The 16,285-nt window shown below is 33.9% G+C and overlaps 1 pseudogene; it reads left to right on the top strand.

The window, feature by feature from the left end:
* Positions 1–15,950, top strand: part of LOC129081179 (solute carrier family 25 member 16-like) — a 157,044-nt pseudogene extending 141,094 nt beyond the window's left edge.
* The last annotated feature ends 335 nt before the right edge of the window (positions 15,951–16,285 follow it).

Genomic DNA, 16,285 nt, shown 5'->3' with positions numbered 1-16,285 from the left:
TAGAAGTTGTGTTTCAGCAGTGAAAAATAAAAGTAAAAATCTTTGTCTTGAAGGACCTTGTACTGTATTATTAGTTTCTTAGGCCTGTTGGGACAAATTACCATAATTTGGGTGGGTTAAATCAACACAGATATATTCTGTCACAATTCTGGAGGAAAGAAATATGAAGTCAAAATGTTGGCAGGGCCAATTTATTTTGGGGTTTACAGAGGTATCCTGTGCTCTATTCCTCTTCCCTAGCTCTCAGTGGTTGCCGGCAATCTTCAACAACGCCCTGGTCCATGGAGGAATAACTCCAAGATCAGCCTTCACATGATGTTCTACCGGTGCCTTTTCTCCTCTTTTTATAAGGATGTTGGAATCTTGACTCACACTCCACAAGTGTACCCTAATCTTGACTGAACTAATTACATCTGTAATGAGGTTATTTCTAAATAATTTCACACTTCAATGTTCTAGAAAGGATAAACATTTTAGGGGACGCGATGACCCCCCACAAAAACTCTGTAGTGGGTTGAAAGAAACAATACACAAAATGTGTGAAAGATATAGTATATTATTGGATAATGCTAATTACTGTGAAGGGGATTAAGCACAGAAGGGAAAGGCTTGTCATCTTAAAAGAGTGTTCAGGCAAATTACACTTAAGAAAAGCCATACAGGGTGTGGCAGAGTTTTTGATTCATCAAAAAAGGATTATTCACCTGCATACTTCAGAGCCCAATCAAAGATGAACAGGAGTTTGTTGCGAAGAAAATAAAGGTTTATTAACTAAGGAAGTGTCTGCCCTGGCTGGTGTTGCTTTGGTGTGACCCAAAGGGTTGCTGGTTCAGTTCCCAGTCAGGGCACATGCCTGGGTTTCAGGCCAGATCCCTGGAAGGGGGTGATCGAGAGACAACCATACATTGATGTTTCTCTCCCTCACTTCCCCTCTCTAAAAATAAATTTAAAAAATCTTTAAAAAATGTAAGGAAATGGCTCCATGTCCAGAGTCACAGGTGAGATGTGCTCTAAGATCTGGCTCCCAATGGCTCCCAATGGCTTTTAGGAAATTGGTTATATAGGGGACTAACAGAGTTATGGTCATAGTTAGGGTCATGGTCTTTATTGATTGGTCCATGTTAGGATAGAGGGATAGTTGATCATTACATCTGATCCTGATGTCAGCCATGGCTCGCTCTGTTTATCAAGGGCATGCTTGGTGGGATTCTTCAACTTTTTTAGGTCTGTAGCTAAAACACAACTGAGGCCTAGGTGCCATCTCTAGTTCGACTGAAACTCTGTCTCCGTGGTCAGCAGATCTGAGACTTTGTTCCTACAACTATTTGACGCTGACCAGAACCTCACTGTCCCGAGGGCTTAATGATTAAGAAAGGGGACGCGTAAGGGAGAGGGAGACAGGTGAGTCAGCGCGCTGGAAGACGCCCATTTAAATCAGAGGGAAAGAAAAGAGAAAAGGTCATATTAAAACAATAAAGCTGTGCTCAGTTACAGTCTGTTGCGTGAATCAATGATATTTCATGTAGAGCCACATGAAATATCAATTAATAAATGTGGAAATACTTCTTAGACATCAGACTATTACTTTCATGTTCACAATAGCAACATTTTAAGTATCGTAGACTCCAATTTTTTTTGCTTTTGTAATTTAATCACTTAAATCGTTGAAGGGGAAAAGTGATACTGAATGTCAGGCTTACTTCTCTGCATTCAGTTACCTTCAGCAACATTGGTCAGTCAAGGTACAGGCTGTTCCGTTAACCTTAAACTGTTAACTTTCTTCTTTGCATGAATATCCTAAACTATCTAGGCTTCTTCTGTCTTACAGAAAGCTTATCTGTTAGATTCTCATCATTCTCTTTCTCCATAGAAGAAACAGCAAATACCCAAGAGGAAAATCACCTTTGAAAAAACTGCACTTGGCTTATGAGCTTCTGTTCTCATTAGCATCTGTCTGCCTTTGAATTTGTCTGTTGTATTCAAATAGTGTGCTCTCTATTTAAAATCTGCTTCAGTGGCAGAAACGTTAGTCTTCTCTGAGTTTTTTCCCATTAAGTGAAAGCTGAAGTGCTAATGAACTTTGAAAAAAAATATGCTTAATGACTTTTATCATCCTCTCTGTTTTCTTAATCATTCTTCCCCTAACCTTCATAATCGTCTCAACTGACAGAAAGTCTCCAACAGTATTTCATGGTGAAAACACTCAGAAACCTAGGAATAAAGGGAACTTTCTCATGATATCCCTGATTTTGCCGCTATCATTCTAATCATGATTCTTTAATCTTATCTGCTCGAGTTTCTTCTTTCTTTTTCCAAAGTACAATTTTTTGCACAAGCTAAGGCTTAGTCCTCAGACCTTTTGCCTTTTCCATTCACACTCAGTTTCTGGGTGACATCAGTTACTTCCATGGCTCTAATAGTGTCTCTAAGGTAGAGACTCCCAAACTTTGACCCAAGGCCACAATCTCTGTCTCTGATGTAGAAAATTATATTCACTTGGACATGGGACACTTTCATTTGGAAATTTTAAGTGTTAACCTAAAAGTACAATATTGAAATAAGAGGCAGTAAGTGTTCATTTGAAATCAAAGACCTGCAATTTGGGAACATATTTTTGGGCAGAAACCTAAAAAGTGTCCCAATTATAGGGTTAAGGGAAATAGAGTCTTATGAGAAAAGGAAAGCGGTAAGTACATGAATAGCAGAAAGAAGTTCCCGTTGGTACTCACAAGCTGAGCTACTCTTTAACTATACATGGCTGGTTACAGATTTTATCTTCAGATGGAGAGTCCATAATTAGCAGCCTTTGTGGTCAGGATGCCTGTTTTCCTGTGGGATTCAAAAGCAGTTGTTTGGATGATAACGGTGGTTTGGTGCAGTCCAAAAGCACAGATTACATAGTCCAAAGTTCCAAGGAGTAAGATGAACAAGAGTTCTTCCAGAATGGCTGCTCTGGCTTTATTTTAAAATGGCTCCACTTACGTCAACTTTTAAAAAAGCTTATCACACATAATATGTCCAAAGAAAACTCATGATTTCAACAAACCCCACCCCTGCCAACAAGGCACATATTTATTTTTAAATATTTTCTATCTCAGTTATGACACTATACATTAAGTTGCTTGAACTCTCATTATTTCTTTACAACTTACACATTCACATACAATTCATTTGTAACTCCTTTCAACTCTACCTTAAAAATCTATCTGAAATCAAATGGCTTCTAATCACCTTTGTCATTATTACTATAGGCCAACTTGGCAAGCCCCGGTCATTTGTCACCTAAACTACTGCCATAGCTTTCTCTCTAGTCTTTCTGTTTCACCTTTGTCTCCTACAATCTATATTTCTTACAACAACAAATAGATATGTTTTCATCTCTTGAATTACAATGTTTGTGAATCTCTACTATACTCAAAATAAAATGAAAACTTTTGGAATATAGACAGGCTTTACAAATTTAACCCTAGGGTACTTTTCTGACTTTATTTTCCTCTTTCAATTATAATAGAAATTTTATTAACATTCCCAGTAGCTCCATTTTTCCCTCCTTAGAACCTCCTCATGTGCTGATCTTTCTGCCCAGATGCATTTCCACCCAGAAGGTATTTCCCCCAATTATTTACAGGACTGATACTCTCGTTTTACTCTGGTTTTGGCTCAAGTCTCACCTCTTCAAAGACACCTCTTCTGGAGAAGCCACATAAAGGAAAAGCTGGTCCCCTTACCTGTTTAATTTATAATCCCTTTTAACTTCCTGAAAAATTTATTACGTATTTTAATTTGTGTATTGTGCATCTTCCCCAATAAAATATGCATTCTGCAAGCGGAGGCACATGTCTTGATTCTAACGTCTCTCTGGCATCAGCAAGAGAGGCTGGCAAATATTTAGCATGCAAGAGTATTTGCTATTGTGTACTGCAATTGGTATCTTTTAGTCTAATCAGAACATAAATAAAGGTCATAAAAGGATTTAGGTATTTATTATGTACATGAAGAGTTTTAAAGATCAGAATTCATATCCTATATTAACCCCTCTATTAATTAATAACAATTTTTGTAATTATTTAATTTTTTGACTAAAAGATTGACACTTTGGAGTATACATGTAGTCAATCTGGAAGACTTTGAGAATGCTAAACACATACATAAAATTATATAAAAACTTATTATTTAATAATATTAATAACGTTCAGATATATCACTCATTGGCTCAATAACTATTTATTCAACATTTCTTATCTTTAGACAATATACTAGGTGAAGGAACACAGCAGGGATCATAACATGCAACAGTTTGCCTTATACATCTTATGTACTAACTATTGGGAAGAGGCAGGCAAAAACACAGTTAAAATGAGCATATGTGTCACGTTAGACAATGATTAAAAAAAAAAAAAGACCAGTGTAGGAAAATCAAACAAGGAAGGGAGATGAAGTGCGCTGATTAGGGGAACTGAGAAAGAAAGTCAAGTACATATCTGGGGGAAGAAAATTCTTATGGATCTTTTACTGTAAGAGCCAATATGCTCAGTGCATTATCTCATTTTATGTGATCTTCATTATATTCCCTTAATATTTACTACTTTTTCTCTGAGCTTACACATGAGAGAACTGAAGCTCAGTGAAATCAGGTGATTGGTTCAAAGTCACAGTTTCTAGGTAGCACAGCAGGGAGTAATGGTAATTGCTTGAATTCAAATCCCATGTGAGATTACATTTTTTTTTAATCAGTACAATATTTAGTGAAGGTACAAAAGAGGTAGTTTATGTGAAAGTTCTTCTTTCACAGAACACTGAAAATATTCACACATTGATAAAAATGACTTTGTTATTTAATAATCCTAATTCACTGACGTCTGCTAAAGTAAGTCATAACAAGAATGCATATTGATAAATATACAATAATAATAGTAGTTAACGCTTATTTTACTCTTACTAAATAGGCACTTTTCTAAATGGTGTACAGGCATTCTCTCATATAAACCTTCTAATGCATTATGAAGAAGTAATGTGATTTGCTGGACATCTTTTGTTTGTTCACAGCCTGTTGAATTCCCAGAATTGCAATATATGTAAATAATGGAGAGCAGCCTCATGGGATTAGGTTGATAGGTTTTTGAAATTCACTGTACCAATTGTCAGACAAGGATTTTCTCTTATACAAGTCGAATTCTTAACTTTAAACAGAAGGGATAACAGAATTAAATTTAAAAATGCAGTGCAGCAGATTGGTTGATTTTCTGAAAGTGCCATTGTCTGAATGCGCTGTTAGGGAGAATACCCATCAGGTCTCCCTACTTAACTTCCAAGGAATAAAACTGATATTAGCAGAAATTGGAATTCATGGAGCTTGCTGGCTCTGAGCCACCTAACCCAATCAACTTTGCTGGAATGGTAAATTATAATGACTCTGCGCAGTAGAAGAAACTGAAATTAGCAAATTAACATATGATAAAGTGATTTTTCTCTTTTTTAAGCAGAGGCAAAATGACTTAGAAAAATCCTGCATTAAAACTTATATAATCATTGTCAAAAGTCTAGCCAAGTTTTCTATAAATTATGTTTTGCTTTCTTGCTTCTTGGTTTATGAGTCAAGATGAGCATAGAGTTTCTGTTCTTTGTCTTTAGTGAAACAGCCACTGAATTTCTTTTGAAACAAATACACAGTTAAGCATATCTTTGATTATAGTTATGTTTAAATATAGCAAAACTTACCAATTTTACTGTATTCTCTGCATAGATTCATGTTGTGTAGATGATTTCCATAAACAGCTGGCAAGAATTTCATAAACATGAGCCCTAAGAAAAGGGGTTATCTTGTGTATGTAGTTAGTGATTTAATATTTTAATAAAAATCCATTTAAGTGGTGTCATAAACAATCTTATAATAATTTTAGTGCCAGACTATGCCCCCAAATGGTTGTACGACCTAATTATTTTTTCTTCGGTGCAGTGTTTAGGAAATAAAAACTTACAAGAAGAAAAGCTCTATTAAATTAATTTTAATAAGAATAGTCAGAAGAGGAATGGTCATATAGCACTTTCAACTAAACGTAGATATATTGCAGTACATTTACATTTGCTGAAGAAAAATGACTTGGGCGAAGGAGAGCCCGAGTCAAATGACAAGGAGAAGAGAGCTGTAAGCATAGAGCACCACTTATGTTATTAATCTGAATGACAAGGAGGAAAAAAAGATAACAATAGATGCTGACAACGCATACTGTGAGCCATGAATTAATTCGCTGTGACAATGACACCTTTCAAAGGACACTCTTTAGCCACAGGCGGTAGCATTTTGCTCAGAATATAAAATACAAATATAGCAGAACCATTTATGTAAAAAATACAAAATCATGTTAGAAATTTTCTTTTTCTGTTATATTTAGTAGTGCATGTGGCATTGTTGGTAAAGAAACTGCAATTTTCATTTCCTTATTTTCTTACTGTGTCAGAGATTAGAACCATGCAACTATACTGACCGCACACAAAAAATGCAATTCTAAAAAGGCCATGACTATAAAACAATGTCTGAGAAGCTTTTTTATTGTTTGCTTGTTTTTAAATACCTTTCTTTAAGAAACCACCCAAGAATGAAGGAAATTTCTGTATTTTTAAAACAGAATATAACCATGTAAGTAAACATAGTGAGTATAGGAACAAATGTGTTCCAACCAAAATTAAAAGGATAACGTCAATTGGGAGGCCAAAGACGGGTTATACATCTCCTTCTTATACGAAATTACCCTAGGAGGTTTTAGGTTACCCAAATCATCTTCCGTTCTGTATTCCTACATAGGTGTAGATACAAATAGTGATATCTACATTTTTATGGAATATAAAATTGTGTTCTCTTATTTCATCATTATAATTATTGTCAAAGCAAGTTTGTACACTTTTCCATTTTAAGGAACACATCTAGTCTTCAAAATTTGTTCATGTGTTTATTTTCCAAAAGTTTTATCAGTTTATTCACTACACAGCATAATTATTAAATATAATGCATCATAATGAATGTGAAACTTTTCAATATAAATGTGACATGGGAAAATATCAGAACATTGTTAGTGAAATAATCTAAACCTTAGATTCATTACCTATAAAATGGGGATTATAATAATCTTGCCCCCCTTGCAAGGTAGCTTTGAGGATTTAATAAGATACTGTATCTAATATATCATCTGGCATAGGCTACGTGCTCACTATATTATGATTAGTATTATAAGTAACCATCCTCATAGGAAACATTGGAATCCCCCAGCATCCATATGCATTAAATAATCTTGTTTTGGCTGCTTATTTAATTTCAAATTTATCTTTGATGGGAATCACACTTAATACCAGAAAGTGCCTCTACCAGCTATCTCTCAAACATATGGATAAAATGGAGGGTTAGGCAATTTAAAAGTAGAGATTTACACTGCACCATAAATATCATTGTTGGTTTCCTCTCCCTTAATGTAGAATATTAATCCAAGGCCCTCAGATCCTTGGTTTCTCTCACCTCATGGCAGAGCGTTAGAAGGGAATCTTCATGAATTTTTCTGAGAACAAGCCTAGTTCCTGATCTTCTAAGGTTTGATTATTAAGCCTGGCCTTAGAGTCTTTCAGCTGCTCCAGGACCTTTCCATTATAATTGTTGCGACGTTTGCAATTGTTATTTTTATTTTATTCATTCATTATATTATTTCTTAAAGCAACACTGAACTATTTTCTTTTATTTAAAACCAAAGGAAATTAATTAATAGAATAGATGTTATATTGAACACAAATTTATTACATTTCATAAAACATACTATAGGTTTTACTCTCGTGTGACTTGGTGTCTAAATTTGTGGAGAAAGAAGCTCCACAATTATAATGTGAACTGAAAGATTGCTACCATAACATCAACTCAGATTTTATTACATAATATGACAAAATATATATGATGGAAAATGGGAGAGAAAATTTAGAAAAAATATAAAAATAAATGGCTTATTAGATGATGAATGATTTGTTAAAAAATACTGATAAAAGGTACTGTATGCTTAATTGTTTCCTAATCATACAGTTCCCCTGATAAAAGTAGAGGATTTTTATCATATGAAAAGAAAATTATGAAAAATTAATATGAATATGTAGGTAAGAATGATCAAATGATATGGATGTGTAAAATCAGGAATGATGTGAATTAGGAAGTGTGAAAATTAAATGTCATTGCTTATTATTTACATAAATCTTTATTCAAATACATGGCAAGTAAAACAGATTTGCTTCAGATGCCAACAAAATAGTTTATATAATTTTATGTGAAAAACTTAGGTATCAGAGTGTGCTGGATTTATTTAAACATCTAAATCTCTATGAACCAAAATTAAAATAAAATTTTAAAGTCCTTTTTTTCCCATATTACTGTGAAATGAAGATAATTTTTATAGTAAACCTAACAAATATCCAAAAGTTTTTATATGCTAATTTTAACAAAAGACAGATATAGTCAGAGATTTATGTTATTTAAAGCCTCTAAGATATTTTAATTTAAAATGTAAGTTGAATTTCTGTTGAAATTTGTTTAAAAAAATGAAAGTGGTGTTGATAGTCACTGTAAGATTGATGGGGAAACATTCAGGGACCTAATTCCTATAATACAAAATACATTCGACACAAGCTTATAAGGGAAAACAATCAGTGGGATACAGGATTTCCTCATGTTTTCTCTAGAGCTGATATATACAAGGTCTGTCCAGAAGATATCCAGCCATGTAATATGAAATAGGTACATTTACTGAAGAAGATACAAGATACAGGAAGCATTGTACAAAGGACGATGATGCCTCAAAACCATGTTTTCATTAATTGCATTATGTTAATAGATATTATTATTCAAAAATTGAAGAAATTCCATTCTTATTCTTCACAATATCATATTTTTACAGTTTACATATTACATGATCTCTAACAAGCTGCCAACCAACCTTAATAGAACTTTATTTTTTTAAATAAAAGACATAATTATATATCTTTAGTAAAGTCTGATTCCAGTTCATTGTTAGTCTTTAATTTTTTAATTCATTTCATATAGGTGAAAGATTTAATGTTAAAACCCTTACTCTCTTGAGGCTGTCTCTTATAATGACTTTTATTTCAACCCTTCCTAAATTTCAAACTCCTATAGCCACTACCTTCTCATTTTCAATACTTCAAACCTTCCACAACTTCAAACTGCAAACATCTGGCTTTTCATTCAACACCTCCTCTTCTTACACTTCAACCTGAACAATCTTTTGACTCTCACTGGGTACTTCAATCCACTGCTCTTGTTATTTTCACTCTTTATCAATGTTTAATGAATTCTCTGAGCTTAAATCCCATGATAAATTACTGAAATAATTTTATTGCACACACTGTGAATCTTTTGCCATCATACTACATAAGGTCCAATTTTGCACTGAAGCCATCCTACAATGATATTGCTGAATGTCATTGAAGACATACTTGAAATAGGGGATGAACATCTTATATGAACTTTTACTGCTCCCAAGCCCTGATGCTGGTATCTCCTAGCTCAGTCTCCTCTACTTCATAACCACTACCATCTTTTTTATTTAACCCAAACTCCCATACTTATTTCCTATTCCTCACCCTCAAATTGCAGCCTTAATTTTTTTCACTGAGGATTTTATATTAATCTGAGTTCCCATGATTATGTGAAATAAGATTCCTATATGCAGTGAGAATTGAAGAATGTCTACAAGTTTATTTACTAATTAACCATTCTCTTGTGTATTTAGAAGTCAATAAATGATTTATTAGTGGAATAGATATCTGTAGCATCGCTTTTGTTTATTTTTTAATTTTATTTTTGTTGTGATATGTTTTGGCTTTTTGGTCATTTCTAGTGCTTAATATTGTGCTAGATGTAGGTGATTCAAAAAGATAATTTAGATACCACTTCAAATTCAAAAACTTTATTTTAATTGGAAGCTAATTGGTCTCAGGGATTGTTCATTCTTAGTAGTTTTGAGAGAACTGATGTGTACATTTATATAGTTTGTGTTTATATGTGTGAGTTTATTGGGTCGGCAGGTGTATAACCTACCTATCATTCATCTACCTATCATCTATTATTTTTTTGTTATCCCTATATAGTCATCTATCTGGTTCTCTGTCCTATAAAGGATTTGAAGCAAGTGTTAATAAACCAGAAGGGTCGTTAACAATACAAAGTATTCTACCCTTCATAGGGTGCATGATAGTACAATAGGCCCTTGAAAGTCCCCAGGGGTTAGGACATCTATTAGCGCTTAATGCCAGTGGTTTCAGAAGTTCTCAGGGCCAACACTGAATGCAGATCAAAGCTGTTCAAAGAATGTTTTTCTTATTGCCATTTACCAGGAGTTTTACACAATACTTAATGGCTATTAAATTGGATATGCAACGGAAAATCAGCAGCTGCTTTCTATCCACATCTGGTGACAGGTAAAGTCACAACGTAGTCCAGATGCCACTGATTGGACACATTTCCTAGTACACATTTTGTCTGACATCTGTAGTTACTTCACTATAGCATAGGTCATACAGTAGAGAGCAAGAAAGCATTGCAACCGTGTTGAATAAAGTAAGAACAGTCTTTTTCCAGTCAAATAACAAACATTTCCTAGGATCTTAAAAAGTGAAATATACTTCCCTGCTCTCTCCAGTCTACCCTCCATTTGGCTGAATTTATTTCGTGGTTACCATAAGAATAAGTCAGTGATTCGGCATTCATTTTTGTTAGTCCATGAAGATGTTTTAAAATTACATTATTTTAAATTTAGTATGACCAATACTAGATTCAATAATTTAAGTGAATACTAGCTAATTTCTAAAATGGCTAATCTCATCTTTTAAAATATGTTATTGTTAACGCTTTTAACAATTTAATTCTAATTCTTTTTTGCCTTATGAATGTGGATATATATTTTACTAAAGACTTATATTTCCTTAAACAATGACTTACAATTCTCAGTTCTTTATATTAACCTATAAAATTCACTTCATATTTCTTGCTTTTTGTTGTTTCCCAAAGCATGTTCTTCAATATTTACAAGCTTTTTATTTCCTGATTTTTAAAAGCACTTAAAAGATTAATGTTCTGTTCATTTCGATTTTTCCAAAATATACCCTGAACACATTCTAATGTACTGTAGTTCCCTATATGTAATACTTTCTATATTATATTTGAGCAAGGAAAATTTTCTAAACAACTCCATTTCTTATTAAATATGCTCACATTTAACATTAATCCAAAATAAACGTATAAAAGTTGGAAATATCTTGAGTGCTACAATACTAGAACTCAGTGCATTCCTCCAATGTTATATTTATCATACTGAGTTGTGGATATTTTGCTTCAGGTCCTATTTAATATATATGTCTTTTTTATAGATAGTGTAGTTCCAGTGTGTCTACCGAATGCCTACAATGAAATGTTAAGAAAAATTTTGTGTATACATTATATATGTTTAATATTATAAATGTTTTAATATTAGTATATGTATATACTTATATATTTTATAATAATAATTATATATACATATATAATTATATATATACTTATTGGTAATCCAACCACCAAAAGAAAAATACTTACACCTTAGATGAAACAGATTCAAAATCAATTTGTATTATTTTTAAATATACACAAGTGTATTTTCTTCCTCAGAAATATAAACTGTTGGAAATAGTGTATGAAATACATTCATTTGAAATGAAAAAAAAAAAGCAACCGTAGAAGACAATAAAGGTTTCCCACCAAAACCTACTTTTTAAAATTATTTCCCAGCAGAATCTAATTTTCCTGTGTACTTGGCCCCAGCATCAGTCAGTGAGGGCACTACTGGCATTTCATAGCTTCTCTGGCCCTGGCAGGTCAAGCAGCAATGGCACCCCGCAGGCCATTATCACAAATGGTCCCTCAGAACTTCCATTGCCACTTAGAATGTGGACAGGTGCAACAAACTTTTGCATGTAATAAAAACTTCCAGCTAATTTTACATTTAATGGTGACGGACTGTATGTTTTTTTCTAAGCTCAAAAACAAGGCTCAAAAACAATTTATACTGAATTTTATTCAGTATAAAATTTTACAGGAAGGCAAACATTAAAAAGCAAAATAAAAAATTGTTGTATTCATAGATGATGTGATTAACTATATAGTATATTCTGTGGATTTTCCAAAAATGTTTCCTGTAACTAATCAGTGAATTTAACAAAGTCTAAGGCTAAAAAGTCAATATACCATATTAAACTGCATTTCTGTAATCTAGAAGTAAACATTTGGAAAATGCAATAAGATATATGGGTGTGTACATACATATATATGATTTAAATATCACCAATAAAAATGAAATACTTAGAAATAAGTCTAATGACATATTCACAGATGTGTTCAAGAATCTCATCCAAAATAATTTAATGAAGAAATAAAAAAAGTTAAGAAAATAAATATATCAAGTGCTTTCATCAGAAGATGCAATATTGTTAAGATTTCAGTTGATTTATAGTTTTGATGCAATTTCAATAAAAATTTTAGTAGGTTGTTCTTAAGAAATCAACAATCTGATTATAAAACATGGTAAACACATGATGTAACATACAAGCCATGTATCATAAAATTGTCAACTTGCAACTTATAATTTCATTTACCAAAGTCATCTCAATAAATTTAATATAATTAAAATAAAAGATTGAGAAGACTAAATAAATGTATATAGAAGAGCAAAAATTAGAATTGTTGATACATTTGAAAAATTAAAAAATTAGAAAATTTATACTATGTAATTTAAAAACTTATTGTAAAGTTGCAAAATTAAGAAATTATGTTATTGGCAAAAGGATGGAAATATAGGTATGGGAATAAAGAATCAAGATATCCTCTTCCCTATTTAAAGACAATTTATTTTCCAGTAATATTAATAATGAAAAAGACTAAGACAATTCAACAGAGGAAACATGTTCTTCTCAATACATGGGCCTGGATGAATTACATATCCATATGTAGAAAAAAATGAGCTCAGACCATAAATTCCATGATACTAAATAATGTGAAGCAGGAGAAAATCTTTGTTATGTGGTTACATAGAATTAGTTAAGCAAGACATACAAAAAATATGACACATAAAGGAAAAATTATGTACACTAAGACCTTCATACATAGCCCCCCCCATGGAAACAACACAAAAGTCAATCTAATTGTAAATAAATGAACAAATTAAGTTAAATTAACTAAATGTAATTCTATTCAGCAAACTGTTGGATGAATCTCAAAAGTGTTAAGCTTAGGCTATGTGAAAGACAAAAGACTATATACTTTGTGATACTATCTATATGAAATTGTTGAAAAAATCTTTAGGAAACAAAAATATGATTAGTGATTGTCTGGGATGGGCTGTGGAGGGATTCTACTAAAAAGGAACAGGAGAGATTTGGGGGATAATGTAATCATTTACTCTCTTGATTACTCTGTTGGTTATTCATAGAATCGGACATTTTAAATGGTCATTTTCATTGTATGCAATTAAAACTAATAAACATATATTTTTAAAATTGTCTGCCTCATTTAGTCCTCTTTAGGAAAAGAGATATGACCCTTGAGAGAGAATACTGTTGTAGCCATAACATGAAAACTCTATTTTCTTTTCCCCAGCACACACTTTTTGAGTCTCCACTGCAGTTAGGGGTGTAAGAGTCAGTGTGCCTAGGACCCTTTGTGAAACTATTTCCTTCCTGACAAAAAAAAAAAAAGAAAAAAGCCAGACCCAAAAGTAGTTTTCTTTTTATGCCTCTTTCTTTGTCTTCCTTCTTTGGAAATAGTTGTATGAGTCATGAGATTTGTTACTTATGGTTTCTTGCATCCCTAGGAAAAACACTAAGAACCGTAAGCAGGCGATAGAGGTTAGCTAGAGACTGAGTCTTGCAGGATGGAATAAAATTTATTCGTCATCTGCAGACTTGTTTATATGTGAACTACTGTTAGTCATCTTAGATATTAACCGCAGTAAAACAATATTAGTGTAGGAAATATGAAAATAAATGAAGGCTCAAATATTAAACTTAGGAAGAGGATGTTCCTAAATGTTTGACTATAAGTATTGATGTCCTTTCTTAAAAATGTGGGCACTAAGTGGTACACACATGCTTCTTAATATAGCACAGATGTAATGTAGTGATGGGTTTCAAAATGTACAATAAATAAGAATGACTTACACTTGCATAACATAAAACAACTTCGGTGATCCCTGTAATTTTCACATCTGCTGACATCTACACTTGTATCTTTATACAAGTTTAATTCACTTAAACTTGAAAACTTGATCTTAAGCTTTTTTCCCAAGATATCTCCTTCCTGTCTCCCTCATTTTTCATTATCATTCCCTTCTCTTAACTCTTTTGACATTTATAATGAATTTAAAACTAAGAAGATGGCTATTGTAGGAAGGGGTTTGGGGATAGAACAGACATTTTCACATGCCCCTCTCTAATTAGAAAGTAAATATTATTGTGCGTTCAGCCAATATCCATGAAAAAGTAACAGACTAACGTATTACTGTGTAAGCAGGGTATAATAAAATGTCAGAAACTTCAGTCTTGACAGTTTTGGCAGCAGACAGAAGATTTCTGGGTCAGAGACACAGGCCTTTTAAAAGCGTGGAATAGCAAGCACAGGGCCATCAGAATTTGCATGGATTCCTCTCAGCCCGCGTCCGTGGATGATGCAGTGCAGCCCTTGAGATGCTGCTGCACATGCTCTGTGTTTGCCTGGAAACTGGAGATTGTCACCGGGCTTAGAAAAGCTGTTCTTTTATATAATAGGAGGGCAATAAGCAAGGCTGCTTATTATCCCAGAGGGAGACATTATCTCATCTCTCAAGATTGATCCCTGCAAAAAACAACCTGAAAAATTGAGCCCAGGTAAAGAAAAATCAGAGTCTTCTATTTTTGTGTACCCAACAAGAAGGGGCAGAGGTACTCAGAGCCCTTGATGATTTGCTTGGCCTGATAAAAGCAGGTCTCTCCTGTATCTTATCGGTCAGTACTGGGTCACATATTTTGTCCCAACTTAAAAACCTTCATCAATAGTAAGTCATACCACGGAGGGCCACTTTGCTCTTTTAAAAATACTGTTGTTCCATTAACAAAGAAATGGGGAAAAGGAACTACAAATGTTCCAACTCATTCGTATGGAGGAAAAGATTTTAAGTTTTCTTTTATTACTCAGTCTAGAAAGTTACTGATTGGAAGGATGTATATTTTTATTAAAAAGTATGAATGTATACAATGCAAATAGTCATCAGAGGGTCGCAGTTGGAGTCAATTTACCTCATCAGATAATTTCCCTCCTGAATTTTAGCCTTGACCATTTCTAATGAGAAAGAGTTCTTGATTGAGAGGGAGAAAAATGCACAGGGAGCTTGAAAATAGACTGGTCTGGTGAGGGCAAGAATGGAAGGGAGAAGAATGAGCAATGAAAAAACTGAAGATAAAGGGCGCAGAAAAAGAAGAGTTCAGCTACCTTACAACACAGACAAGGGCAATTTTAGGATGAAATACTGTTGAAATCCATGTTTAATTCCTAATATCAGCCACTTGAATTGCTTTTTTTCCCCCTATACACACAAGTAGATGATTTTTAAATGGGCACTATTAAAAGAAACATTTAAAAATAGAGATGAAATTGGGACATAATGAATTAAAACTTTTAGAATATGGCTTAATAAACAACAAAAGGGCGCCGTTTCTGAGAGAAAACTTCCATGTGGTATTTTGATGTAAGTAGGTAACTGGTATCCAGGTGACTGCTTTTTGAGAAAAATGAAACCATGCCAAATGTTTGTGTAATTGTAGCAGAGAGGCCTGGACAGATCGCTGGGCGGAGCGGAGTGATGCCCGAGGCCGGTTGCAAAGTGCTGAAGGTGACAGATTAAAATCATAACCGAAACGATGAGACAGGCTCCCATATCCTGGGGAGGGGTCAACAGCAAATGCGGCTCCTGACACAGATTACACAGAACCTGTGCAGGCTGAAGAGGTCACAACTGCGTAACCTGGTGACGCCCCACCCCGGTGACGAGAGACACTGCGCCCCGGCACACGGCTGGAAAACCATCCTACCGAAGGATGGCAGCCGTTGTAGGGGCAGAGGTGCCACGTGCGTGGTGGACCCCAGCGTAGGGTAGCTAAGAATTTGGATTCTGCTGCCTCGGGTGGGATTTGGGGGCCAAAGATTTGAAACAGGGAGCATGCGGAAACTCGGTCCTGT

Source organism: Pteronotus mesoamericanus, unplaced genomic scaffold (assembly GCF_021234165.1).
Source record: "Pteronotus mesoamericanus isolate MK-2021 breed Mesoamerican mustached bat unplaced genomic scaffold, CSHL_Meso_final contig_94, whole genome shotgun sequence".
In the NCBI taxonomy this organism is placed as follows: domain Eukaryota; kingdom Metazoa; phylum Chordata; class Mammalia; order Chiroptera; family Mormoopidae; genus Pteronotus; species Pteronotus mesoamericanus.
Note: the sequence above shows the minus strand (reverse complement) of the source record. Positions and strands in the feature narration are given on the sequence as shown.